This window comes from Eleutherodactylus coqui, chromosome 4 (genome assembly GCF_035609145.1).
Source record: "Eleutherodactylus coqui strain aEleCoq1 chromosome 4, aEleCoq1.hap1, whole genome shotgun sequence".
In the NCBI taxonomy this organism is placed as follows: Eukaryota; Metazoa; Chordata; class Amphibia; order Anura; family Eleutherodactylidae; genus Eleutherodactylus; species Eleutherodactylus coqui.
The window spans coordinates 93871829-93899598 of NC_089840.1; the positions used below are offsets into that span (position 1 = coordinate 93871829).

A 27770-nucleotide genomic window follows, 5' to 3' on the forward strand; every position below is an offset into this window, starting at 1 on the left:
AGGGCAGGTGAAACCCATTAATCGCTTTGGTTAATGTGGCTTAATTTGTAACTAGGCCTGGAGGCAGCCCAGTTAAAATAAAAATTGGTTCAGGTGCAAGTTTCAACGCTTTAATGAGCATTGAAACGTATAAAAATTGTTTACAAAAATTATATGACTGAGCCATGTGGGCCTAAGAAAAATTGCCCGTTCGCCGTGATTACGTGAGATTTCAGGAGGAGGAGCAGGAGGAGGAGGATGAATAGAATACACAGATTGATGAAGCTAAAAGGTCCACGTTTTTGATGGTGATAGAGAACGATGCTTCCATCCGCGGGTGCAGCCTACATATTGTTTAGGTATCGCTGCTGTCCGCTGGTGGAGAAGAGAAGTCTGGTGAAATCCAGGCTTTGTTCATCTTGATGAGTGTAAGCCTGTCGGCACTGTCGGTTGACAGGCGGGTACGCTTATCCGTGATGATTCCCCCAGCCGCACTAAACACTCTCTCTGACAAGACGCTAGCCGCAGGATAAGCAAGCACCTCCAGGGCATACAGCGCGAGTTCAGGCCACGTGTCCAGCTTCGACACCCAGTAGTTGTAGGGGGCAGAGGCGTCACCGAGGACGGTCGTGCGATCGGCTACGTACTCCCTCACCATCCTTTTACAGTACTCCCGCTGACTCAGCCTTGACTGGGGAGCGGTGACACAGTCTTGCTGGGGAGCCAGAAAGCTGTCAAAGGCCTTAGAGAGTGTTCCTCTGCCTGTGCTGTACATGCTGCCTGATCTCCGCGCCTGCCCTTCTACCTGGCCCTCGGAACTGCGCCTTCTGCCACTAGCGCTGTCGGATGGGAATTTTACCATCAGCTTGTCCACCAGGGTCCTGTAGTATAGCATCACTCTTGAACCCCTTTCCTCTTCGGGTATGAGAGTGGAAAGGTTCTCCTTATACCGTGGGTCGAGCAGTGTGTACACCCAGTAATCCGTAGTGGCCAGAATGCGTGTAACGCGAGGGTCACGAGAAAGGCATCCTAACATGAAGTCAGCCATGTGTGCCAGGGTACCTGTACGCAACACATGGCTGTCCTCACTAGGAAGATCACTTTCAGGATCCTCCTCCGGCCATACACGCTGAAAGGATGACCGGCAAGCAGCATGGGTACTCTCAGCAGTGGGCCAAGCTGTCTCTTCCCCCTCCTCCTCATCCTCCTCATGCTCCTCCTCCTCCTCAATGCGCTGAGATATAGACAGGAGGGTGCTCTGACTATCCAGCGACATACTGGCTTCCCCCGCCTCTGTTTCCGAGCGCAAAGCGTCTGCCATTATGCTTTGCAGGGAACTTCTCAAGAGGCATAGCAGAGGAATGGTGACGCTAATGATTGCAGCATCGCCGCGCACCATCTGGGTAGACTCCTCAAAGTTTCCAAGGACCTGGCAGATGTCTGCCAACCAGGCCCACTCTACTGTAAAGAATTGAGGAGGCTGACTCCCACTGCGCCGCCCATGTTGGAGTTGGTATTCCACTATAGCTCTACGCTGCTCATAGAGCCTGGCCAACATGTGGAGCGTAGAGTTCCACCGTGTGGGCACGTCGCACAGCAGTCGGTGCACTGGCAGATGAAACCGATGTTGCAGGGTGCGCAGGGTGGCAGCGTCCGTGTGGGACTTGCGGAAATGTGCGCTGAGCCGGCGCACCTTTCCGAGCAGGTCTGACAAGCGTGGGTAGCTTTTCAGAAAGCGCTGAACCACCAAATTAAAGACGTGGGCATGGCACGTGCGTGAGGCTGCCGAGCTGCAGAGCCGCCACCAGGTTACCGCCGTTGTCACACAGGACCATGCCCAGTTGAAGGCTCAGCGGCGCAAGCCAGCGGTCGGTCTGCTCTGTCAGACCCTGCAGCAGTTCGTGGGCCATGTGCCTCTTCTCTCCTAAGCTGAGTAGTTTTAGCACGGCCTGCTGACGCTTGCCCACCGCTGTGCTGCCACGCCGCGCGACACCGACTGCTGGCGACATGCTGCTGCTGATACATCTTGATTGCGAGACAGAGGTTGTGTAGGAGGAGGAGGAGGAGGAGGAGGGTGGTTTAGTGGAGGAAGCATACACCGCCGCAGATACCACCACCGAGCTGGGGCCCGCAATTCTGGGGGTGGGTAGGACGTGAGCGGTCCCAGGCTCTGACTCTGTCAAAGCCTCCACTAAATTCACCCAATGTGCCGTCAGGGAGATATAGTGGCCCTGCCCGCCTGTGCTTGTCCACATGTCCGTTGTTAAGTGGACCTTGGCAGTAACCGCGTTGGTGAGGGCGCGTACAATGTTGCGGGACACGTGGTCGTGCAGGGCTGGGACGGCACATCGGGAAAAGTAGTGCCGACTGGGAACTGAGTAGCGCGGGGCCGCCATCATACCTTTGAAAGCCTCTGTTTCCACAACCCTATACGGCAGCATCTCCAGGCTGATAAATTTGGCTATGTGCACGTTTAACGCTTGAGCGTGCGGGTGCGTAGCGGTGTACTTGCGCTTGCGCTCCAACACTTGCGCTAGCGACGGCTGGACGGTGCGCTGAGAGACATTGGTGGATGGGGCCGAGGACAGCGGAGGTGAGGGTGTGGGTGCAGGCCAGGAGACGATAGTGACTGTGTCCTGAGAGGGGGGTTGGATCTCAGTGGCAGGTTGGGGCACAGGGGAAGAGGCAGCGGTGCAAACTGGAGGCGGTGAACGGCCTTCGTCCAACCTTGTGGGGTGCTTGGCCATCATATGTCTGCGCATGCTGGTGGTGGTGAGGCTGGTGGTGGTGGCTTCCCGGCTGATCTTGGCACGACAAAGGTTGCACACCACTGTTCGTCGGTCGTCTGCACTCTCAGTGAAAAACTGCCAGACCTTTGAGCACCTCGGCCTCTGCAGGGTGGCATAGCGCGAGGGGGCGCTTTGGGAAACAGTTGGTGGATTATTTGGTCTGGCCCTGCCTCTACCCCTGGCCACCGCACTGCCTCTTCCAACCTGCCCTGCTGCTGCACTTGCCTCCCCCTCTGAAGACCTGTCCTCAGTAGGCGTAGAAAACCAGGTGGGGTCAGTCACCTCATCGTCCTGCTGCTCTTCCTCCGAATCCTCTGTGCGCTCCTCCCTCGGACTTACTCCAATTACTACTACCTGAGCATCGGTCACGACAAACTCCTCCAGTGGGAGAGGATTCGGAACTATTGCTGCCCACTCTGGGCAGTGGCCCGACAACAGTTCCTGGGAGTCTGCCTGCTCCTCAGAATGTGTCATTGTAATGGAGTGAGGAGGCTGGGAGGAAGGAGGAGCAGCAGCCAGAGGATTCAGAGTTGCAGCAGTGGACGGCGCAGAACTCTGGGTGGTCGATAGATTGCTGGATGCACTTTCTGCCATCCACGACAGGACCTGCTCACACTGCTCATTTTCTAATAAAGGTCTACCGCGTGGACCCATTAATTGTAAGATGAATGTGGGGACGCCAGAAACGTGCCTCTCTCCTAATCCCGCAAGTAGGCTGCGATACACCTGGATCAGGAGCTCAGCCTGTGCCCACACTCTGACTTGGGCCTCCGCGTCTTCGCCCGCGTCCACGTCCATGTTCTCTAGGCCTACCCCTACCCCTCAGCATGGTGTATTACCAGTAGTGCAGAAACAGAACGCTGTAATTAAATGTGCCGCTTATTGGCCTGTGGTTGGAGGCTGACTTCGCTTACGGAACGCATAGCAGAGCCAGGAAAGAATTTTGCGCAAGCCTGCTGTAACACTTAGCTGGCTGCGTATTAATTAGGACTACTACCCCCAGCAGAGACGCAGTACACTCAGGACGGTCGCAGGCAGCCCAAATAGAATGTTTTTTCCCAAATTTTTTTGGAAAAGCCAACTGCCTATATAGACAGTATATCTCTTTCACTGTCCCCGCCTCAGCACTACTGGCCCTGGACTATGTAAAATTACTGCAGACTGTTTCCCTCTGGACAGAATGACAGCGGTGATGTGATGGGCAACGCAGAGCCAGGAAAGAATTTTGCGCAAGCCTGCTGTAACACTTAGCTGGCTGCGTATTAATTAGGACTACTACCCCCAGCAGAGACGCAGTACACTCAGGACGGTCACAGGCAGCCCAAACAGAATGTTTTTTCCCAAATTTTTTTGGAAAAGCCCACTGCCTATATAGACAGTATATCTCTTTCACTGTCCCTGCCTCAGCACTACTGGCCCTGGACTATGTAAAATTACTGTAGACTGTTTCCCTCTGGACAGGATGACAGCGGTGATGTGACGGGCAACGCAGAGCCAGGAAAGAATTTTGCGCAAGCCTGCTGTAACACTTAGCTGGCTGCGTATTAATTAGGACTACTACCCCCAGCAGAGACGCAGTACACTCAGGACGGTCGCAGGCAGCCCAAATAGAATGTTTTTTCCCAAATTTTTTTGGAAAAGCCCACTGCCTATATAGACAGTATATCTCTTTCACTGTCCCCGCCTCAGCACTACTGGCCATGGACTATGTAAAATTACTGCAGACTGTTTCCCTCTGGACAGAATGACAGCGGTGATGTGATGGGCAACGCAGAGCCAGGAAAGAATTTTGCGCAAGCCTGCTGTAACACTTAGCTGGCTGCGTATTAATTAGGACTACTACCCCCAGCAGAGACGCAGTACACTCAGGACGGTCGCAGGCAGCCCAAATAGAATGTTTTTTCCCAAATTTTTTTGGAAAAGCCAACTGCCTATATAGACAGTATATCTCTTTCACTGTCCCCGCCTCAGCACTACTGGCCCTGGACTATGTAAAATTACTGCAGACTGTTTCCCTCTGGACAGAATGACAGCGGTGATGTGATGGGCAACGCAGAGCCAGGAAAGAATTTTGCGCAAGCCTGCTGTAACACTTAGCTGGCTGCGTATTAATTAGGACTACTACCCCCAGCAGAGACGCAGTACACTCAGGACGGTCACAGGCAGCCCAAACAGAATGTTTTTTCCCAAATTTTTTTGGAAAAGCCCACTGCCTATATAGACAGTATATCTCTTTCACTGTCCCTGCCTCAGCACTACTGGCCCTGGACTATGTAAAATTACTGTAGACTGTTTCCCTCTGGACAGGATGACAGCGGTGATGTGACGGGCAACGCAGAGCCAGGAAAGAATTTTGCGCAAGCCTGCTGTAACACTTAGCTGGCTGCGTATTAATTAGGACTACTACCCCCAGCAGAGACGCAGTACACTCAGGACGGTCGCAGGCAGCCCAAATAGAATGTTTTTTCCCAAATTTTTTTGGAAAAGCCAACTGCCTATATAGACAGTATATCTCTTTCACTGTCCCCGCCTCAGCACTACTGGCCCTGGACTATGTAAAATTACTGCAGACTGTTTCCCTCTGGACAGAATGACAGCGGTGATGTGATGGGCAACGCAGAGCCAGGAAAGAATTTTGCGCAAGCCTGCTGTAACACTTAGCTGGCTGCGTATTAATTAGGACTACTACCCCCAGCAGAGACGCAGTACACTCAGGACGGTCACAGGCAGCCCAAACAGAATGTTTTTTCCCAAATTTTTTTGGAAAAGCCCACTGCCTATATAGACAGTATATCTCTTTCACTGTCCCTGCCTCAGCACTACTGGCCCTGGACTATGTAAAATTACTGTAGACTGTTTCCCTCTGGACAGGATGACAGCGGTGATGTGACGGGCAACGCAGAGCCAGGAAAGAATTTTGCGCAAGCCTGCTGTAACACTTAGCTGGCTGCGTATTAATTAGGACTACTACCCCCAGCAGAGACGCAGTACACTCAGGACGGTCGCAGGCAGCCCAAATAGAATGTTTTTTCCCAAATTTTTTTGGAAAAGCCCACTGCCTATATAGACAGTATATCTCTTTCACTGTCCCCGCCTCAGCACTACTGGCCCTGGACTATGTAAAATTACTGCAGACTGTTTCCCTCTGGACAGAATGACAGCGGTGATGTGATGGGCAACGCAGAGCCAGGAAAGAATTTTGCGCAAGCCTGCTGTAACACTTAGCTGGCTGCGTATTAATTAGGACTACTACCCCCAGCAGAGACGCAGTACACTCAGGACGGTCACAGGCAGCCCAAACAGAATGTTTTTTCCCAAATTTTTTTGGAAAAGCCCACTGCCTATATAGACAGTATATCTCTTTCACTGTCCCTGCCTCAGCACTACTGGCCCTGGACTATGTAAAATTACTGTAGACTGTTTCCCTCTGGACAGGATGACAGCGGTGATGTGACGGGCAACGCAGAGCCAGGAAAGAATTTTGCGCAAGCCTGCTGTAACACTTAGCTGGCTGCGTATTAATTAGGACTACTACCCCCAGCAGAGACGCAGTACACTCAGGACGGTCACAGGCAGCCCAAATAGAATGTTTTTTCCCAAATTTTTTGGAAAAGCCCACTGCCTATATAGACAGTATATCTCTTTCACTGTCCCTGCCTCACCACTACTGGCCCTGGACTATGTAAAAGTACTGCAGACTGAGGACGCAATGCTCTGCACGGCCGATATACAAAAAAAAAAAAAAAAGTGCAACACTGCAAAAAGCTGCCTCAACAGTACTGCACACAGTCAGATGTGGCCCTAAGAAGGACCGTTGGGGTTCTTGAAGCCTAAAATAACTCCTAACACTCTCCCTATAGCAGCTCCACCATCAGCAGCACTTTCCCTGAGCTATGTCAGAATGCATCTGTGGCGAGCCGCGGGAGGGAACGATTTATATACTCGGGTGACACCTGATCTCGCCAGCCACTCACTGCAGGGGGGTGGTATAGGGCTTGAACGTCGCAGGGGGAAGTTGTAATGCCTTCCCTGTATTTCTATTGGCCAGAAAAGCGCGCTAACGTCTCAGAGATGAAAGTGAAAGTAACTCGAACATCGCGTGGTGCTCGCCTCTAGTAACGAGCATCTCGAACACGTTAATACTCGAACGAGTATCAAGCTCGGACGAGTACGTTCGCTCATCTCTATTTAAAAGCAATGTCCTAAGTTTTACAAGTAGAAATTCTGCCAACTGAAGCCAACACTCAAACTTGGGCCTCATATACCTCCTTTGAGAAAAAGCAATAGAGCTACAAAAATTATGCTAAGGGAGACAGCAGGTGTGGTGCTTGTTCTAAAAGCAATGTCATAAAGTTTGCAAAAGACACAATTCTACCAGTTGAACAGAAGAGCCAAGCATGGGCTTTCACCAAGAAAAAGCTATAGAGCTACAGCTGTTTCTTGTACTTTAGAAAATTTTCATTTTGGGAGAAGGAGGAGGGGGGGGGGGGGGAGGGAGGAGGGGACAGACTATGATAAAAGTCCAAGAACTCTGGGGGGTACCATGAAATCTGGACCACCACTTTCAGCTTCATGCTCCACCTGCAGGACATTGACCCATTGTGCTACTAAGGATATCATAGTACCATAGTATGTAAGGCTGAAAAAAGACATGTCCATCCAGTTCAACCTATTAACCCCCAATGTTGATCCAGAGGAAGGCAAAAAATCCCAATGAAGTAGAAGCCAGATATCTAACCCTCCTGACCATGCTTGCTGGAGCATGCGTCTGTGGTCAGGTGCACCCTGCCACTAACAGCATTCTTCAGTGCCAGGGAATCATTATCATTCATATGGCAGTAAAGGGCAGGGATAGCTTCTTGAGCAAAAAATTGGTGGCTAAGCATCTGGTTCTGTGGGTTAGCATTGTGCATTACATTGTGGAAGGCGTCTGCATACACTATCCTGAAAGACAGCATTTACATTGCAAGCAGCTGGCCAATGCTTATCTTCAGGCTCTGTGCTTGTGGATGGTTAGGATAGTATGTTTCGCCATTCCCATAGCTGGGGAATGGAGGGCTAGCTGCTGATCTGGGACCTGCTGGAATTTGGGGTAGATGTCAATGTCGGTGAAAGTGGTGCATGATGGTGGTGGCTCAACTTCTGCTTTCCATTCCCCACTATTGATTCTGAAGAATGCAGCCCAGTTACAGAGAAGAGACCTGAATTATTAATTCAATTCAACATCCTTATGTTTATTTGGAAGATGGAATAAAGGATCTGTTTTAAGCACCAGAGCTGTACTGCTGCCATTTATAACTTTAATTCAAGAGGAGAGGCATGCTACTCCTGAATTAGAAGTGCTACTGGCCCTACACTAAACTGGCTATGCTCAGAGGCTACCACATGAACAAGGAGGGAGATGGAGGAAGAGGCAGTTACAGCAAGAGAAGAGGGAGCAGGATGAGGTTGACTCTTTGGCTAACGTCCCAGGTAAGCTCACCAAGGCAGCGGGTGATGTGGGAGTTTATGTGACTGTTCATACACATTGTGTTGAGGTTGTTTATGTTCTTGCCCCATTTAAAAATGCATAGCGCAGATCTTACAGAGGACTATTCTTCTGTTATTGCATGCAGTTTCAAGTGATGTCCAGGCTGCACAAGTCAAGTAAGCAGAACAGCTGTGGGCCTGATATTGATTCAGCTGTGACAAGTAGTAACTGATGCTGATGGTCTTATGTTGGTCTGCGACACCCTTCTCACTGTCACTGTCTTAGCATGGTGCTACCCACAACATCTGCCTATTCTTCCTCCCTCAGCGAGCTGCTATCATGACTTTCCCTGCCTGTCCATGTTGAGTCAAGCATCTCAGCGTCTTACATCTGGTTGTTTGGCCTGCCCAAATTGACATCCATGACACTGAATGATCAAACAGCTCCTCAGACGGAGCTGTTTGATCATTCAGTGGTCCATGCGGACTGCTTCTGAGGGTTCAGGGAATTTGGCATGGGGTGAAGTATGGAGGGGATGCTCCTAGTGCAGACTGAGTGCTATGTGCCTGCAACTGTATCCAAGGAGGCGGCAGCATCAACGGTGTAGAGATTGTAAAAAAAGGGTTTTATTGCTCCATAAAATGGCGACATTTCGACTTAATCTAAGTCTTTTTCAAGCCTGAAAAAGACTTAGATTAAGTCTAGAGATGAGCGAACACCAAAATGTTCGGGTGTTCGTTATTCGTAACGAACTTCCCGTGATGCTCGAGGGTTCGTTTCGAACAACGAACCCCATTGAAGTCAATGGGCGACCAGAACATTTTTGTATTTCGCCGATGCTCGCTAAGGTTTTCATGTGTGAAAATCTGGGCAATTCAGGAAAGTGATGGGAATGACACAGTGACAGATAGGGCAGGCGAGGGGCTACATGGTGGGCTGCATCTCAAGTTCACAGGTCCCACTATTAAGCCACAATAGCGGCAAGAGTGCCCCCCCCCCCCCCCCACTGTCAGCATAAAGATCGTTCTCCTCTGCCACAGCTGTAACAGCTGTAGCAGAGAAGAACGATGTTTGCCCATTGAATTCAATGGAGCCAGCAATACAGCAGGTTCCACTGAATGCAATGGGCTGCCCGCGATCGCAGGATGAATGGTCGGAAAGGGGTTAAATATATAACCCCTTTCCTGCAATTCATCCAGAAATGTGTTACACTAAAAATATATACCGGCGTATAAGGCGACCGGGCGTATAAGACGACCCCCCAACTGTCACCTTATACGCCGGTAATACAGTGGAGCAAAGAATAAAAAGCATTACTCACTTTTTCAGATGATCTGCGGCGCTCCTGCAGGCTGTCGCTCCTTCCTGGTTCCCAGCAGACTATTCCTTTCTCCACGAAAGGCTTTAAATCCCTGCCTCCAGAAACACAGCCAATCACAGCCAATGACAATGATGTCATTGAATGGCTGTGATTGGCTGTGTTTCTGGAGGCGGGGATTTCAAGCCAATCACAGCCATTCAATGACATCATTGTCATTGGCTGTGATTGGCTGTGTTTCTGGAGGCAGGGATTTCAAGCCTTTCGTGCAGAAAGGAATACTCTGCCGTGGATTAGGAGGGAGCGACAGCCTGCAGGAGCGCCGCAGATCATCTGAAAAAGTGAGTAATGCTTTTTATTCTTTGCTCCACTGTATTACCGGCGTATAAGGTGACAGTTGGGGGGTCGTCTTATACGCCCGGTCGCCTTATACGCCGGTATATATTTTTAGTGTAACACATTTCTGGATGAATTGCAGGAAAGGGGTTATATATTTAACCCCTTTCCGACCATTCATCCTGCGATCGCCGGCAGCCCATTGCATTCAGTGGAACATGCTGTATTGCTGGCTCCATTGAATTCAATGGGCAAACATCGTTCTTCTCTGCTACAGCTGTTACAGCTGTGCCAGAGAAGAAGGATTTCTCTTCTATATGTTCTCAATGGGGTCAGCGCTGCTGCCGCCGGCCCCATTGAGCGCATATAGAGAAGATTTATGGCCCTAAGAAGGACCGTTGGGGTTCTTGACACCTAAAATACTCCTAACACTCTCCCTATAGCAGCTCCAACACGATAGCACTTTCCCTAAACTCATGTCAGAATGCATCCATAGCGAGCCGCGGGAGGGGCAGATTTCAATACTCGGGTGACACCTCATCTCCCCAGCCACTCACAGCAGGGGGGTGGTATAGGGCTTAAACGTTGCAGGGGGAAGTTGTAATGCCTTCCCTGTCTTTATATTGGCCAAAAAAAGCGCTAACGTCTCAGGGAAGAAAGTTAAATTAACCAGAACACCGCATGGTGTTCGTTACGAATAACGAACATCCCGAACACCCTAATATTCGCACGATTATCAAGCTCGGACGAACGCGTTCGCTCATCTCTAATTAAGTCGAAACGCCGCCATTTTATGGAGCAATAAAACCCTTTTTTTACAATCTCTACACCGTTGATGCTGCCGCCTCCTTGGATACCATTGCATTTATTTGGGGTTGGGTTCATGACCCCACAGGTGGCTTGGCATATACAGACTGGAACCTCTGCACTGAAGTGCATGTGTTAGGTGTGCTGCGGGACTTTTCTATATGTGCCTGCAACTGGGAGAAAGAGAAGATGATGGTACATGAGGCATGCTGTGTTATCTACTCTATGGCCTGTTCTTTGTGCTGCAGATATAACACATGGGCAGAACCACTTCTAAGGAATGGCAGTGGGTTTGCCTCGTCTCACCGTGCTTCAGTAAGAGCTGCTTAAAGTGCAAAATTGGCCTGTCCTCTACAACTTTCACCACCGCTACCGACATGTCCTTTACCACTTGCTTTCTTCCTGTTTCCTTTTTACTTAGTTTTTTGTTTACTTTTTAGTGTAGTCGCATGTAACTTATTAGCTAACTTTGTAGTTTGCAGACAATTACTGCTAGCTGTATAAAGCCTGGAAATAATTCGTAGTGGCCAGGCTGGTGGCTTTGAACAACTTTCGATGCTGCTGACATGCACTATGTGTATTTACTGTTTTCCTCTTTGGTATTCTTATTGTTTTTTATATTAACAAAAAAAGCACAGCCAACTAAATAAACTGCCATCACTTGGAGACACCATATGAGAGAACAGAAGCCATAGAGTATTGCATGTATCTTTATGAGCTGTGCCTGTTTGGCACAGCTTAGCTGAATTCCCAAAACCCCATGTCACATCTTGTGTGACTAGTTACAGAACAAAAAGGGATTAGTAAAACTTGAACCAGATACAGCTAGAAGTGGAGAACTACAAGGACCAGAATGTAGAATGTCAGAGGCACCGAAACTTAACCGCATCCTCAAGCAGAGCACCCTTCCCTAAAAGGACGACCCAACTATGTGAGAGAGACCAGAACTGATCTCAGCTATCTAACAACCATCAACAAACACAAAAATCCTGGATCTGAATAACCAAGCTAACTAAGGCTATCTGAAACATTCCTATTCCTATACAAAGTACTATAACACAGGTTTCACTAGCATAGCTTATGGCATGTACAAAAACAGTATAATCAGCAGAGTGTCCCTGCTAGGTTGACTAAATTTCCCTAAGAAGAAACTGATTGGCTGGCTGGGCTATCAATAATCCCATCCAGCCCAATATCAAAACTAAACTAATTAGGAAAATGTCTGACTGAGCTATCAAACATCCCAGCCAGCCTAGCAACTAAAAAGCAAAAACCTGATGCTTAATCCTTTCCTACTTAGGCAGGGTGAAACATATCAGTGCCATGGGATGCAATATGAATCCAGAAGTCATGGCGCAATGAATGCCATATCACACCCCACCACTAGCTGTGTAATGTCTGTAAATGGTTCGTAGTGGCAGAAATTGTGTCTTTGAATGATATCTGAGGCCACAAACAGAAAACTACAATATTTCCCATGCCAAAACATAGTTTGCTGCTATATACATTGATAGCTGAGAAATACCCTCTCCCAATGTACAGACCACCTTTCATATGGACATACAAATGTGATGCAGCTTCTTTCTCTGCTCTTTTCAATAGAATCCCATTGAAGTTCTCTGTGGGTATACATACTTTAAAAAAAGCAGTAATGTATCCTCTGTAGAATATTTGTCCCTAAGAAGAGACCTTTGTTATATAGGCTTATAAATGTGATGCAGATTCTTTGTCCTGAGTTCAACTGTAAAATGGCTGCTGGTTACACTGTGCCTGTTGCGTCTTAGCCAAGCCAGTCACTGGAGAGTAGTCAGAATAGCTGGGAGTTGTTATCAGGAAGTCACTGTATGCAGTACAAATGGATGAGATGGAGGCCTAGTCATTGGAAGCCAAAGTTCAACAGCAGGAGGTATCGATATGTAGAACAAATGGAATGAGATAGAAGCGTAGTCAATGGAAGCCAAAGGTCAGCAGCAGGATGTATCAGTATGCAGTACAAATGGATAAGACGAAAGTGTAGTCAATGGAAGCCAAAGGTCAGCAGCCGTAGGTATTGGTATGCTTGTAGAGGAGCTGCAGGAAGAGGAGCTTGATTAAGGTAATGGAAGACAATAATCATCCACTAAAGGAGTGGCAGGGTTAGGCCTAGCAGAGAAAGATATGCTGACTGGAACACACGAGGTTGTGGGTTCGAGTCCTGACAGTTCCTATGTTACATGTAGCTAGGGCATGTGATGCAGGTGTCCAAAGAAACTGCTGCCAATATGCAAGATGAAGAACACATTTGGTAACATCAACAAGACACCCTGACTGATGATTAGCTGCATGCGGACCTTTGCAGAAGGCATTATGAGAAATTTAATTTTGCCAAAAATCAGTTTGGACTTGCTGAATATAATTTGGCTAAAAATAGGGAGATTTTATCGCTCGGCCGGTCAAGATGAGCAACACTATTTACCACCATTATAAAATGCAATGTCATGTACACTTATTTAGGACACAGTATTATAAATAACTTTTACAAATGCTGAGGGTAAAAATACTTTTACCTCTAGACAACCTGCCCGTGCAAGCCCCTACACTTTTACTGGAAATCTAACTGCCAGTACAGGGCCTTACACAACAGTCCAGCTATGGCATGTACTGCAACTTATGTGACATCCATGCAAGTCTGCATAATCATATGCAAGGCTGGATCAAAGTTTATTACTGCTATCACGATAAAGGTTGCATGAGTGAAGTCGATGTGTAAGCCCAGCTTGGTATAGTGCAACAGCTTTAATAGTAATTGTTGCAACACTTTTTTCCCCCTATTTTTTCATTCCTATAGTTTGCCACATAACAAATACATGAAATGGTCATATGTATGTGCCTTGTTATAGAACACACTGTATTCCTATGGACTATTCTGCTCCAAAATATCTGTGTTTAGCCTTGAGCTTAAAAGCGATGTATGGTTTTAAAAAAATCTTCAAATACTCAGTTAATAGATGGAAATCCCTCATTCAGGATCCTCTAGTAGCCAGAATAGAGAGCAGCTGGATTAAGCATCTCTCTGGAGGACCAAGGGCTTGTATAAAGAGTTTAACATTGACTTGCAGGAATGCTGCCTTCCAATAAGTGGTGCTAAACAGGTATTGTTCCATATCCCTTATTTGCATATTACCCAGAGGAGCATGAATGGCCTTATAAGATTCCTCACTCACTTTCTGTTCTCCCTAAGAAGAAAATATAGCATTCCTGACCCACATCACAGGACTCTTACTAGCCAAGCCAGAAACCTACCACATACTGATAAGGGCAAACACCCCAAAACAGCTGTCTGTGTATGGATTCTGGCTTGGCTTTCAATTCCTGGTCATTGTTACAAGGCTTGTATGAAGAGTCTAACATTGACTTGCAGGAATGCTGCCTTCCAATAGGTGGCGCTGCAGAGTTATTGTTCCATCTCACATATTTGCACGAATGGGCTTATACAGTAAATCTCCTCACTCACTCACCTTCTATTTGCGCTTTCTAAGTAGAAAAGATAGCGTTCCTGACTCTGGAGGACCTGACATGTTTTTCCATTACACAGTCAGCCTATTGATTTGAATGTAAACTGTGTAATGCTTCTTTCACCCTTTTGTGGAGCTCCAGGAAAATGAAACAGTTGCTGTTAGGTTCCCCAACAGATTACATCTCATCCTTTATGTGTGTCCTTTCCAATGTTTACAGAAGATAACCCATTTAAGTTTAAGTCAAAAATTGTATTAGTGTTTTTGCTTTAGTTGGGTTTTTGCTTTTCTGTGTTGTCAAAAAAAAAGGGAATCTATCAAATTCATCATGGTGTCCAAACTGCAGACATGTTATAGAGCAGAAGGAGCCAAGCAACTGGAGCATGTAAAAGGCTAACAGAGTGATTGTGCTCCCTCTGTCAACCATCAAACCCCCACAATCACATCGATGGGTTGCCATGGCAACTGGAGGCTTGAATACAGCCTTTGAGTCTGCCAGCTATGGTGGCCTATGAGGCTCAGCCTCTGGCTGAGCTTCATAGCCATTCTAATACACTGCAATACAGATAGTCCCCGACTTGCGAACGGGTTCCGTTCCGGGAGCCCGTTCGCAAGTCCGTTTTGTTCGCAAGTCGAACAAACGCTTGTATGGAGGGGATCTCGGGTGGATCCCGCTCCATACAACGTCGGGTGCCGGCTGTTCTTACAGCGGGCACCCCGCGGCAGAGCTCTGACAGTGGTATTTAAAGTGTTAACAGTTCTGACGAGCGGCGCGGCTCGTCAGAACTGCTGCCGTCGGGAGCCCGCTGTAAGAAACAGCCTGCACCCGACGTTCAGGGGGCCCGTGCAGCGTCCCACGATGAGATCGTGGGACGCTGTGTGGTTGCTAGGCAGCCGGGGACCTCCTGAAAGGCCCCAGGGCTGCCTATGCAGAGTGCCCATCAAGCGCACGGCTTGCTAGGCGCTCTGCATAGACAGCCCTAGAGCCTTTCAGAAGGCCCCCGGCTGCCTAGCAGCCGCGATGTGACCGGACAGGCATCTATCAGGCTTGATAGAAGCCTGTCCGGTCCCTGCACAGTATGATGTAATGCCATAGCATGACATCATACTGTGCAGGACAGATAGTTCGTATCTAGCGAAATTCGTAAGTCGAATGTTCGCAAGTCGGGGACTATCTGTACTGAAGTATAGTAGTGTATGGGAAGAATTATAAAATATGATGATATTCAAGTTCCCTAGTAGGACAAAAATGAAAAGTTAAAAAGTGTTTAAAAAAAAAAAAAGCCATAATAAATATACATACGTCAAAACTCCACCTTTCTCCCTTAATTATGTAAAAAAATAATAATAGAAATAATAACATGTGGCATTGCTGTGTTCATAATGATCCAGAGAAAAAAGTTAGTACATTTAACCCACACAGTGTATGCCATGAAAAAAAATACAAAAAACATGGCAAAAATAGCTAGTTTGTCTTATCTTGCCTTACAAAAAACAGAATAGAAAGTGATTAAAATGTCACATGGATCAACAAAACGATGTCATTTAAAAGTACAACTTATTCTGCAATAAAAAAAAACACATAGCACCGTTGACAGAAAAAGAAAAATGTTATAGGTCTTTGAATGCATTGATAAACAAAAAAAAAATCCTCTTTTAAAAAATTGTGAACAGCTATATAAATTTGGAGTTGACATTCTGGCCTGTTAACCCCTTAGTGACCACCCTATAGTGTTTTTACGTCCTGCGGCTGCAGGACGTGTATGGAGGGAGGTAGCGCTGCTATCTCCCTCCATACAGCGTGGGCGTCAGCTGTTTATTACAGCTGACACCCACGGGCAATAGCTGCGCTCGACCATTCGGCCGATCGCGGCTATTAACCCTTTAAATGCCGCTGTCAATTCTGACAGCGGCATTTAAATCCCCCGAACGCTGTTTGGGGGTCCTGCACGCCCGCCCCCCCCCCCCCCCCGCAGTGAGATCAGGGGGTCCATGCAGGTGTCATGGCAGCCGGGGGCCTAATGAATGGCCCCAGGGCTGCCTTAGCAGACTGCCTATCAAGCTATCCACACAGGGTGGCTTGATAGACTGCCTGTAAAAAAGCAGTATGACGTTACACTGCAGGAGCGATCAAAGCATCGCATATTAAAGTCCCCCAGGGGGACTTCAAATTAAAGTAAAAAAAAAAATCAATAAAGTTTTTTAAATTGTAAAAAAAAAAAAAAGTTATAAAAGTTTAAATCACCCCCCTTTTGCCATATCAATTACTGAAAAATCTAAATCATAAAATAAAAATATGTATTTGGTATCGCCGCGTCCGTAAAAGGCCGATCTATCAAAGTAGTGCATTATTTTTCCTGCACGGTGAACGTCGTCCAAAAAAAGTAAAAAAGAATGCCAGAAGTACACTTTTTTTAGTTACCCTGTCTTCCAGAAAAAATGCAATAAAAAGCGATCAAAAAGTTGTATGTATTCCAAATTGATACTATCGTAAATTACAGGATATCCCGCAAAAATTGAGCCCTTGCACAACTACGTCGACAGAAAAATAAAAGTTATTGCGCGCACAAAATGACCGCAGAAAATAATTGAAAAAAATGAAATATCTTAAAAAAAAAATACAAATACTACAGCAAGAAAAAAAAACTATATAAGTTTGGTATCGTAGTCATCGTACTGACCCATAGAATAACAATATCAGGTCGTTTTTGTTGCAGTTTGTGCGCCGTAGAAACAGGACGCACCGAAAGATGGTGGAATGTCGTTTTTCCATTTCTCTCCGCTAAGAATTTTTAAAAAGTTTTTCAGTATATTATATGGTACAATAAATAGTGCCATTGAAAAATACAACTCATCCTGCAAAAAACAAGCCCTCATACAGTGACGGCGATGGATAAATAAAGGAGCTACGATTTTTTAAAAGGGATTAGGAAAAAACAAAAATGGAAAAAAGCTCGGTCACTAAGGGGTTAATGGAAGAGGCACAGAACAGTTAGAGAGACATAACTGTTCTAGTATGTCTAAATTATATATCAAAGAGATAATTTGGCCCATCTAACAACAAGTGAGCCAGTAATAGCTATAGATCTGGAAGGATAGATGAAACTCTCTCAACTTTTTCAAACACCACCCTGCAGTTAGGATAATACAACTGCTAGCAGACTAGGTTCTAAACTAGGCTCTTGCAATTCTGCGCAGACTAAATAAGCTCTTCTATATACTGTTCTAAGCTCTTCTAGACTCTGATCTCTTAAGCTCCGCTCAAAAGAAATTCATCAGGAGAAATCCAATATAAATAGAGATGAGCGAACGTACTCGTCCGAGCTTGATACTCGTTCGAGTATTAGCGTGTTCGAGATGCTCGTTACTAGAGGCGAGCACCACGCGATGTTCGAGTTACTTTCACTTTCATCTCTGAGACGTTAGCGCGCTTTTCTGGCCAATAGAAAGACAGGGAAGGCATTACAACTTCCCCCTGCGACGATCAAGCCCTATACCACCCCCCTGCAGGGAGTGGCTGCCGAGATCAGGTGTCACCCGAGTATATAAATCGTCCCCTCCCGCGGCTCGCCACAGATGCATTCTGACAGAGATCAGGGAAAGTGCTGCTGATGCCGGAGCTGCTATAGGGAGAGTGTTAGGATTGATTTTAGGCTTCAAGAACCCCAACGGTCCTTCTTAGGGCCACATCTGACCGTGTGCAGTACTGTTAAGGCTGCTTTTTGCAGTGTTGCACTTTTTTTTTGTATATCGGCCGTGCAGAGCATTGCGTCCAGAGCATTGCGTCCTGCAGTAATTTTACATAGTCCAGGGCCAGTAGTGGTGAGGCAGGGACAGTGAAAGACATATACAGTCTATATAGGCAGTGGGCTTTTCCACAATAATTTGGGAAAAAAAATCTATTTGGTCTGCCTGTGACCGTCCTCAGTGTACTGCGTCTCTGCTGGGGGTAGTTGTCCTAATTCATACGCAGCCAGCTAAGTGTTACAGCAGGCTTGCGCAAAATTCTTTCCTGGCTCTGCTGTGCGTTCCATAAGCGAAGTCAGCCTCCAACCACAGGCCAATAAGCGGCACATTTAATTACAGCGTTCTGTTTCTGCACTACTGGTAATACACCATGCTGAGGGGTAGGGGTAGGCCTAGAGGACGTGGACGTGGACGCGGGCGAGGAAGCGGAGGCCCAAGTCAGGGTGTGGGCACAGGCCGAGCTCCTGATCCAGGTGTATCGCAGCCAACTGCTGCGGGATTAGGAGAGAGGCACGTTTATGGCGTCCCCACATTCATCTCACAATTAATGGGTCCACGCGGTAGACCTTTATTAGAAAATGAGCAGCGTGAGCAGGTCCTGTCGTGGATGGCAGAAAGTGCATCCAGCAATCTATCGACCACCCAGAGTTCTGCGCCGTCCACTGCTGCAACTCTGAATCCTCTGGCTGCTGCTCCTCCTTCCTCCCAGCCTCCTCACTCCATTACAATGACACATTCTGAGGAGCAGGCAGACTCTCAGGAACTGTTCTCGAGCCCCTGCCCAGAATGGGCAGCAATGGTTCCTCTCGCACCGGAGGAGTTTGTCGTGTACGATGCCCAACCTTTAGAAAGTTCCCGGGGCCCGGGCGATGAGGCTGGGGACTTCCGGCAAGTGTCTCAAGAGCTTTCAGTGGGTGAGGAGGACGATGACGATGAGACACAGTTGTCTATCAGTCAGATAGTAGTAAGGGCAGTAAGTCCGAGGGAGGAGCGCACAAAGGATTCGGAGGAAGAGCAGCTGGACGATGAGGTGACTGACCCCACCTGGTTTGCTAAGCCTACTGAGGACAGGTCTTCAGAGGGGAAGGCAAGTGCAGCAGCAGGGCAGGTTGTAAGAGACAGTGCGGTGGCCAGGGGTAGAGACAGGGCCAGACTGAATAATCCACCAACTGTTTCCCAAAGCGCCCCCTTGCGCCATGCCACCCTGCAGAGGCCGAGGTGCTCAAAGGTCTGGCAGTTTTTCAATGGGAGTGCAGACGAACAGTGGTGTGCAACCTTTGTCGCGCCAAGATCAGCCGGGGAGCCACCACCACCAGCCTCACCACCACCAGCATGCGCAGGCATATGATGGCCAAGCACCCCACAAGGTGGGACGAAGGCCGTTCAGCGCCTCCGGTTTGCACCACTGCCTCTCCCCCTGTGCCCCAACCTGCCACCGAGATCCAACCCCCCTCTCAGAACACAGGCACTACCGTCTCCTGGCCTGCACCCACACCCTCACCTCCGCTGTCCTCGGCCCCATCCACCAATGTCTGTCAGCGCACCGTCCAGCCGTCGCTAGTGCAAGTGTTTGAGCGCAAGCGCAAGTACGCCGCCATGCGCCCGCACGCTCAAGCGTTAAACGTGCACATAGCCAAATTTATCAGCCTAGAGATGCTGCCGTATAGGGTTGTGGAAACGGAGGCTTTGAAACACATGATGGCGGCGGCGGCCCCGCGCTACTCAGTTCCCAGTCGCCACTACTTTTCCCGATGTGCCGTCCCAGCCCTGCACGACCACGTCTCCCGCAACATTGTACGCGCCCTCACCAATGCGGTTACTGCCAAGGTCCACTTAACAACGGACATGTGGACAAGCACAGGCGGGCAGGGCCACTATATCTCCCTGACGGCACATTGGGTGAATTTAGTGGAGGCTGGGACCGAGTCAGAGCCTGGGACCACTCACGTCCTACCCACCCCCAGAATTGCGGGCCCCAGCTCGGTGCTGGTATCTGTGGCGGTGTATGCTTCCTCCACTAAACCACCCTCCTCCTCCTCCTCCAACGTAACCTCTGTCTCGCAATCAAGATGTGTCAGCAGCAGAACGTCGCCAGCAGTCGGTGTCGCGCAGCACGGCAGCACAGCGGTGGGCAAGCGTCAGTAGGCCGTGCTGAAACTACTCAGCTTAGGAGAGAAGAGGCACACGGCCCACGAACTGCTGCAGGGTCTGACAGAGCAGACCGACCGCTGGCTTGCGCCGCTGACCCTACAACCGGGCATGGTCGTGTGTGACAACGGCCGTAACCTGGTGGCGGCTCTGCAGCTTGGCAGCCTCACGCACGTGCCATGCCTGGCCCACGTCTTTAATTTGGTGGTTCAGCGCTTTCTGAAAAGCTACCCATGCTTGTCAGACCTGCTCGGAAAGGTGCGTCGGCTCTGCGCACGTTTCCGCAAGTCCCACACGGACGCTGCCACCCTGCGCACCCTGCAACATCGGTTTCATCTGCCAGTGCACCGACTGCTGTGCGACGTGCCCACACGGTGGAACTCTACGCTCCACATGTTGGCCAGGCTCTATGAGCAGCGTAGAGCTATAGTGGAATACCAACTCCAACATGGGTGGCGCAGTGGGAGTCAGCCTCCTCAATTCTTTACAGAAGAGTGGGCCTGGTTGGCAGACATCTGCCAGGTCCTTGGAAACTTTGAGAAGTCTACCCAGATGGTGAGCGTCGATGCTGCAATCATTAGCGTCACCATTCCTCTGCTATGCCTTTTGAGAAGTTCCCTGCAAAGCATAAAGGCAGACGCTTTGCGCTCAGAAACAGAGGCGGGGGAAGACAGTATGTCGCTGGATAGTCAGAGCACCCTCCTGTCTATATCTCAGCGCGTTGAGGAGGAGCATGAGGAGGATGAGGAGGAGGGGGAAGAGACAGCTTGGCCCACTGCTGAGGGTACCCATGCTACTTACCTGTCATCCTTTCAGCATGTATGGCCTGAGGAGGAGGAGGAGGATCCTGAAAGTGATCTTCCTAGTGAGGACAGCCATGTGTTGCGTACAGGTATCCTGGCACACATGGCTGACTTCATGTTAGGATGCCTTTCTCGTGACCCTCGCGTTACACGCATTCTGGCCACTACGGATTACTGGGTGTACACACTGCTCGACCCACAGTATAAGGAAAACCTTTCCACTCTCATACCCGAAGAGGAAAGGGGTTCGAGAGTGATGCTATACCACAGGAACCTGGTGGACAAGCTGATGGTAAAATTCCCATCCGACAGCGCTAGTGGCAGAAGGCACAGTTCCGAGGGCCAGGTAGCAGGGGAGGCGCGAAGATCAGGCAGCATGTACAGCACAGGCAGGGGAACACTCTCTAAGTCCTTTGACAGCTTTCTGGCTCCCCAGCAAGACTGTGTCACCATTCCCCAGTCAAGGCTGAGTCGGCGGGAGCACTGTAAAAGGATGGTGAGGGAGTACGTAGCCGATCGCACGACCGTCCTCCGTGACGCCTCTGCCCGCTACAACTACTGGGTGTCGAAGCTGGACACGTGGCCTGAACTCGCGCTGTATGCCCTGGAGGTGCTTGCTTGTCCTGCGGCTAGTGTCTTGTCAGAGAGGGTGTTCAGTGCGGCTCGGGGAATCATCACAGATAAGCGTACCCGCCTGTCAACCGACAGTGCCGACAGGCTTACACTCATCAAGATGAACAAAGCCTGGATTTCCCCAGACTTCTCTTCTCCACCAGCGGACAGCAGCGATACCTAAACAATACGTAGGCTGCACCCGCGGATGGAAGCATTGTTCTCTATCACCATCAAAAATGTGGACCTTTTAGCTTCATCAATCTGTGTATAATATTCATCCTCCTCCTCCTGCTCCTCCTCCTGAAACCTCACGTAATCACGCCGAACGGGCAATTTTTCTTGGGCCCACAAGGCTCAGTCATATAATTTTTGTAAACAATTTTTATACGTTTCAATGCTCATTAAAGCGTTGAAACTTGCACCTGAAACAATTTTTATTTTAACTGGGCTGCCTCCAGGCCTAGTTACAAATTAAGCCACATTAACCAAATCGATTAATGGGTTTCACCTGCCCTCTTGGTTGGGCATGGGCAATTTTTCTGACGTACATTAGTACTGTTGGTACACCAATTTTTTGGGGCCCTCGCCTACAGTGTAATCCAATTAATTTTTTGCCTACCCGCATTAAAGCTGACGTTACATCAGCTGTGCTGGGCACTGCAATGGATATATTTATTTACCGCCGGTGGTTTCCAGGGAGCCACCCATGCTGTCGGTCCACACGGAGTTGTAACTGCATGTGTCCACTTCTAAAGAACCCCAGTCTGACTGGGGCATGCAGTGTGGGCCGAAGCCCACCTGCATTAAACATGACATTACCTCAGCTGTGCTGGGCAATGCAATGGGATTTATTTATGTACCGCCGGTGGCTTCCTGGGACCCTCCCATGCTGTCGGTCCACACGGACTTCACAATAGGGAGTTGTACCTGTCTGTGTCTACTTATAAAGAACCCCAGTCTGACTGGGGTATGCAGTGTGGGCCGAAGCCCACCTGCATTTAATCTGACGTTAGCTTTGCTGTCCAGGGCACTGCAATGGGAAACATTTATGTACAGCCGGTGCGTTCCAGGGAGCCACCCATGCTGTCGGTCCACACGGAGTTGTAACTGCATGTGTCCACTTCTAAAAAACCCCAGTCTGACTGGGGCATGCAGTGTGGGCCGAAGCCCACCTGCATTAAACATGACATTACCTCAGCTGTGCTGGGTACTGCAATGGGATATATTTATGTACCGCCGGTGGCTTCCTGGCACCCACCCATGCTGTCGGTCCACACGGAGTTGTAACTGCATGTGTCCACTTCTAAAGAACCCCAGTCTGACTGGGGCATGCAGTGTGGGCCGAAGCCCACCTGCATTAAACATGACATTACCTCAGCTGTGCTGGGCACTGCAATGGGATATATTTATGTACCGCCGGTGGCTTCCTGGCACCCACCCATGCTGTCGGTCCACACGGAGTTGTAACTGCATGTGTCCACTTCTAAAGAACCCCAGTCTGACTGGGGCATGCAGTGTGGGCCGAAGCCCACCTGCATTAAACATGACATTACCTCAGCTGTGCTGGGCACTGCAATGGGATATATTTATGTACCGCCGGTGGCTTCCTGGCACCCACCCATGCTGTCGGTCCACAGGGACTTTACAATAGGGAGTTGTACCTGCCTGTGTCTATTTATAAAAAACCCCGGTCAGGTTGGGGCATGCAGTGTGGGCCGAAGCCCACCTGCATTTAATCTGACGTTAGCTCTGCTGTCCAGGGCACTGCAATGGGATACATTTATGTACAGCCGGTGGGTTCCAGGGAGCCACCCATGCTGTGGGTGCACACGGAATTCCCATTGCGGAGTTGTACCTGCCTGTGACTATTTATAAAAAACCGCGGTCTGACTGGGGCATGCAGACACCTTGACAGAATGAATAGTGTGTGGCACATAGGTTCCCCATTGCTATACCCACGTGTGCAGCTCCTGATGGCGGTGGCACAGGATAATATTTCTCATTGCTTCTGTACAGCATTGTGGGCTATCGCCCCGCCCCTTTTAAAGAGGGTCGCTGCCTAGCCATGCCAACCCTCTGCAGTGTGTGCCTGCGGTTCCTCCTCATGGCAGACGCACTTATAAATAGACATGAGGGTGGTGTGGCATGAGGGCAGCTGAAGGCTGTGTAGGGACACTTTGGTGTGCCCTGTGGACACTGGATCGTGCGGGGGGGGGGGGGCAGCATGTAACCCAGGAGAAGTGGCAGCGGAGTGTCATGCAGGCAGTGATTGTGCTTTGTTGGAGGTAGTGTGGTGCTTAGCTAAGGTATGCATTGCTAATGAGGGCTTTTCAGAAGTAAAAATTGTTGGGAGGGGGGGCACTCTTGCCGCTATTGTGGCTTAATAGTGGGACCTGGGAACTTGAGATGCAGCCCAACATGTAGCCCCTCGCCTGCCCTATCCGTTGCTGTGTCGTTCCCATCACTTTCTTGAATTGCCCAGATTTTCACAAATGGAAACCTTACCGAGCATCGGCGATATACAAAAATGCTCGGGTCGCCCATTGACTTCAATGGGGTTCGTTAATCGAAACGAACCCTCGAGCATCGCGAAAATTTCGTCCCGAGTAACGAGCACCCGAGCATTTTGGTGCTCGCTCATCTCTAAATATAAATGATAAATCAAAGAAAATAAAAGCTGAAAAGGCGCCAGCACTTTTAATGGTAAACTGGCAACAATGATGGAGATCATTCAGACATACTATAACACTTATGGATTTGTAAATGCCCTGTGCCTTTTCCATTCCTGGCTCTTTCCACTATATCAACTGTAGTAGAATATCAATAGTCATCCAATTTCTTCACTTCAATACCCCATTAGGGGTGCAGAGATCTCTCTGACAGTTCATTTTCTGATTTTGGGCATACTTTTTACATAAGGGGCCGATTGGATGCATGAGGGTGGTGTGAGTAAGTCATCATCCTCCTTACTTGTTCTATGACCCTTTATGACTAATTATTTTTAATATCTTCTTTCTGGAACCTACTACTGGGCGAACCCGGTTTACTAGCTGACCATTTACAAGTGCCTTTAGAAATAATTCTCCATTGCTTTTTATGTTTTTTGTTTATTTTATTTTTTTTGTTTATTATCTGGGGTTTATATAGGCTGGTGCTTCTTTTCCCCCCTTTTTTTTAGATTTTACTTTAATAAAAGTTATATTTTAGAAGGCTCCTCAGTGATATCCTATTAGATAGATTCTTCACTGCTGCTCTGTGAATTGCCCAATAAAACTATATATCAATCTGCTGAGCTCCTCTTGCTCTATAGCACAAAGCCTGCAGTTTGTCAGCTGAACACACTGTCCAGACTCCCTTTAAAGGGGTTGTCCACTTAAAAAAAACCCACCTGCAATGGAAACATGATTTTAATAAACTTACCAGTCTGCCTTTAACATAATTTCTGTGCCGTTTTCACTCATTCAGAAGCCATGCGCCCTTGTTATGATAGACATATTTTCTGACCACAAGCTGTTTCCATCCATCATATTCCCTCTAATGGAGCAGCACGTGATCAAACACATTATTCTGCATCCTCCATTGCAACACATTATGCCTCCTCCACAGTAGTTTCCAAGATGCAGTGTGTTACAATAAGGCACGTAGAGTGATGTGTTTTCTAAAAGTGCACAAATGGTTCAGAACTAGAGATGAGTGAGCGTACTTATCGCTAAGGCAAACTACTCAAACGAGTAGTGCCTTATGCGAGTACCTGCCCACTTGTCTCAAAAGATTCGGGTGCCGACGGGGGGCGGGGAGCAGCGGGGAAGAGAGGGGAGGAACGGGGGGGGGGGGGGGGGGGAGATCTCTCTCTCCCCCCCTCCCTCCGCTACCCCCTGCTCACTCCCGCAACTCACCGCTCTCCCCCGCCGGCACCCGAATCTTTTGAGACGAGCGGGCAGGTACTCGCATAAGGCACTACTCGCTCGAGTACTAGCTCATCTCTATTCAGAACTTCTGATAGAAACATATTAGTAAGTGTAATGAAATTATGTTTCCAATGCTTTTAGTTTTCCTAAAGTGACCAAACCTTTTAATTTTTATAGCTAGTGGATCAAAAATTATAATTACTAAAACTGTTTGTATCTTGTGTAGCTACACTGTCAGATGCAAAAAGCTATCCAAGACACAGAGAAACTAATTTTAAGAATTAACATCTTTAAGGAAATGCTTGAGTGATAATTTAAAGTGGTTGTTCCATCTGGACATATGAATGTCAAAGAGGGATTCCCCAGCTCTGGACCCCTCTCTGTGACTTGGAGTGAAAAGCCACTGTAAGTAGCACCTCCTATTGCACTGACACAACGTGATCAGGTATTATATATTGTAGGGTTGCCCACACATTTATTAAAATAAGTAGAAAACAGAGCTTCCCCCAGTCATTAACAATTTGTTTCCAGAAGCTATAAATTAATCTATGTTGGTCGCTGGAGTGGCTTCATTCTAAAAAAAAGTTGGTTCAGATGGGACAAAGTCTCTAAAAAGATAATACAATTATTTTTCAGAAGAAAAAAAAATCTAATAAAATAAATATTTCATCCAGAAATCCAGGGAAAACAGCAATTTATGGCACTTCTTTTATGGCCCTTGTGCTTGAGGTAATTAAATGAATGATCACATAATATAATACATGCCTGTTGCACGGGTCATCGTTATCATTTAATACTATAATCCACCAAAGTTCCTGAATCATTCAGTTGTTTAGGTCTACTTATCATACAATATTCATTATAAGATATTAATATATTTACAACAAGGGAAAACGTATTTATGAACAATTTGTAAAGTATTGCGAAATACTAAGAACTTTTAAGCATCCACAGTATCATATTACTTCTACATGAGATACAGTATCCTTTGCTTACCCTTTATTTCATACACAGTATTCCAGGCATCCCATCTCGAAAACTTGAATTAAATTCAACAAGCAGCACTGGACTTCAGACATGTTCTGTTACTTCTGTATATCTATGATGTACATTTGGACAACACAAAGCTGTTAACTAATGATTGCGCACAAATTCTTAGTTCCTTAAGAAAGGCTTGTGCAATTCAGACTAAAACAGAAAACGAGGAAGTAAGCAGAAAGGAAATGTGTCAGACATAGGAACGTACACATTATGGGGAGATGGTTATGTGGATGTCATAGAACAAATATAGACTTACCTGACATTCTGTGAATTCAGATTTTTGAAGTAATCATAGCGTGAAGTAAGGAACTGCAGGAGGTTTGGGGTTTTGGTTTTATAAGGAAATGTTCACACACAGCATATATGCTCCATAGTTTTAATCACAGATGGAAAATCTACAGAGGCCAAATGAATGAGATCTCAACAGATCTCATCCACACATTGTGGAAAAAAAACTCCACAATGTAAATTGACCTCTAGCAGATTTTAAATCCACCGCGGGTTAATTTGTATTACGAATTTCCATTGTGGATTTCACCCTATCAAATGAGTGGGTAAAATCTGCAGCAAATCAACTCTAAAATCCATGGCAAATCAACGTGTACCTTGTGGATTTTGCTGTGGATTTATTGAAGATTGTACACTGCTGACAGGAGGATGTATGTGGATGTACCCTAAGAGTATGTGGATGTACCCTTAGAGCACCTTCACATGAGCATCTTGCGCAAATGCCTATGCCTCGGCACAATGTATTGGCGCTATAAGCGAGGTTGATTTGCACGCATATTGGCACATTGTAATGTACTTTTTGCACATGCAGGGCATGATCATTTGCTTATTTCCCTATATATATATAATGTTTCCCCCAAAATAAGACACCGTTTTATATTAAGTTTTGCGCCAAAAGAGGCACGATGTCTTATTTTTTTTGAGGGGGTGGGGTGGGGGGTTATACTCACCTGATCTGCGGTGTCCGGATGCCTCCCGATGGCTATGAATGATTGAGAACCGGCTGTGATTTGCTGGCACTCAATTCAATCACAGCACTCGCTTTGCTGGAGGCGGGGTATTCAAAGCCCCATAACCAGAAAGAAACTGATATGCCAGCACGGAAGACACTGCAGCTTGCCGCATCTCAGACGGAGGCCATTGCGAGGCACCAGGACGCCGTGGACCATGTGAGTATTGACTTTTTTTTTCAAGTAGGTTAGCTAGGGCTTACTTTTTTAGGGAAGGGCTTATATTTCAAGCCTCGTGTGAAAACCAGGTTAGGGCTTATTATCGGGGTAGGTCTTATTATTGGGGAAAATGGTAT

General features: G+C 47.8%; 1 protein-coding gene across 2 annotated transcripts in view; it reads right to left on the reverse strand.

Moving 5' to 3' along the window:
- LOC136625570 (interleukin-5 receptor subunit alpha-like) overlaps nucleotides 1-26566 on the reverse strand; it is an 84929-nt gene extending 58363 nt beyond the window's left edge. The window contains exon 1 of one of the 2 annotated variants that reach the window (XM_066599861.1): nucleotides 26411-26566. The gene's annotated coding sequence lies outside the window, so the exon portion shown is untranslated. Of the gene's footprint in view, nucleotides 1-24926; nucleotides 25043-26410 lie in introns of those variants that run through there. The other variant, XM_066599862.1, reaches the window with a different exon arrangement.
- Between the last annotated feature and the right edge of the window lie 1204 nt (nucleotides 26567-27770).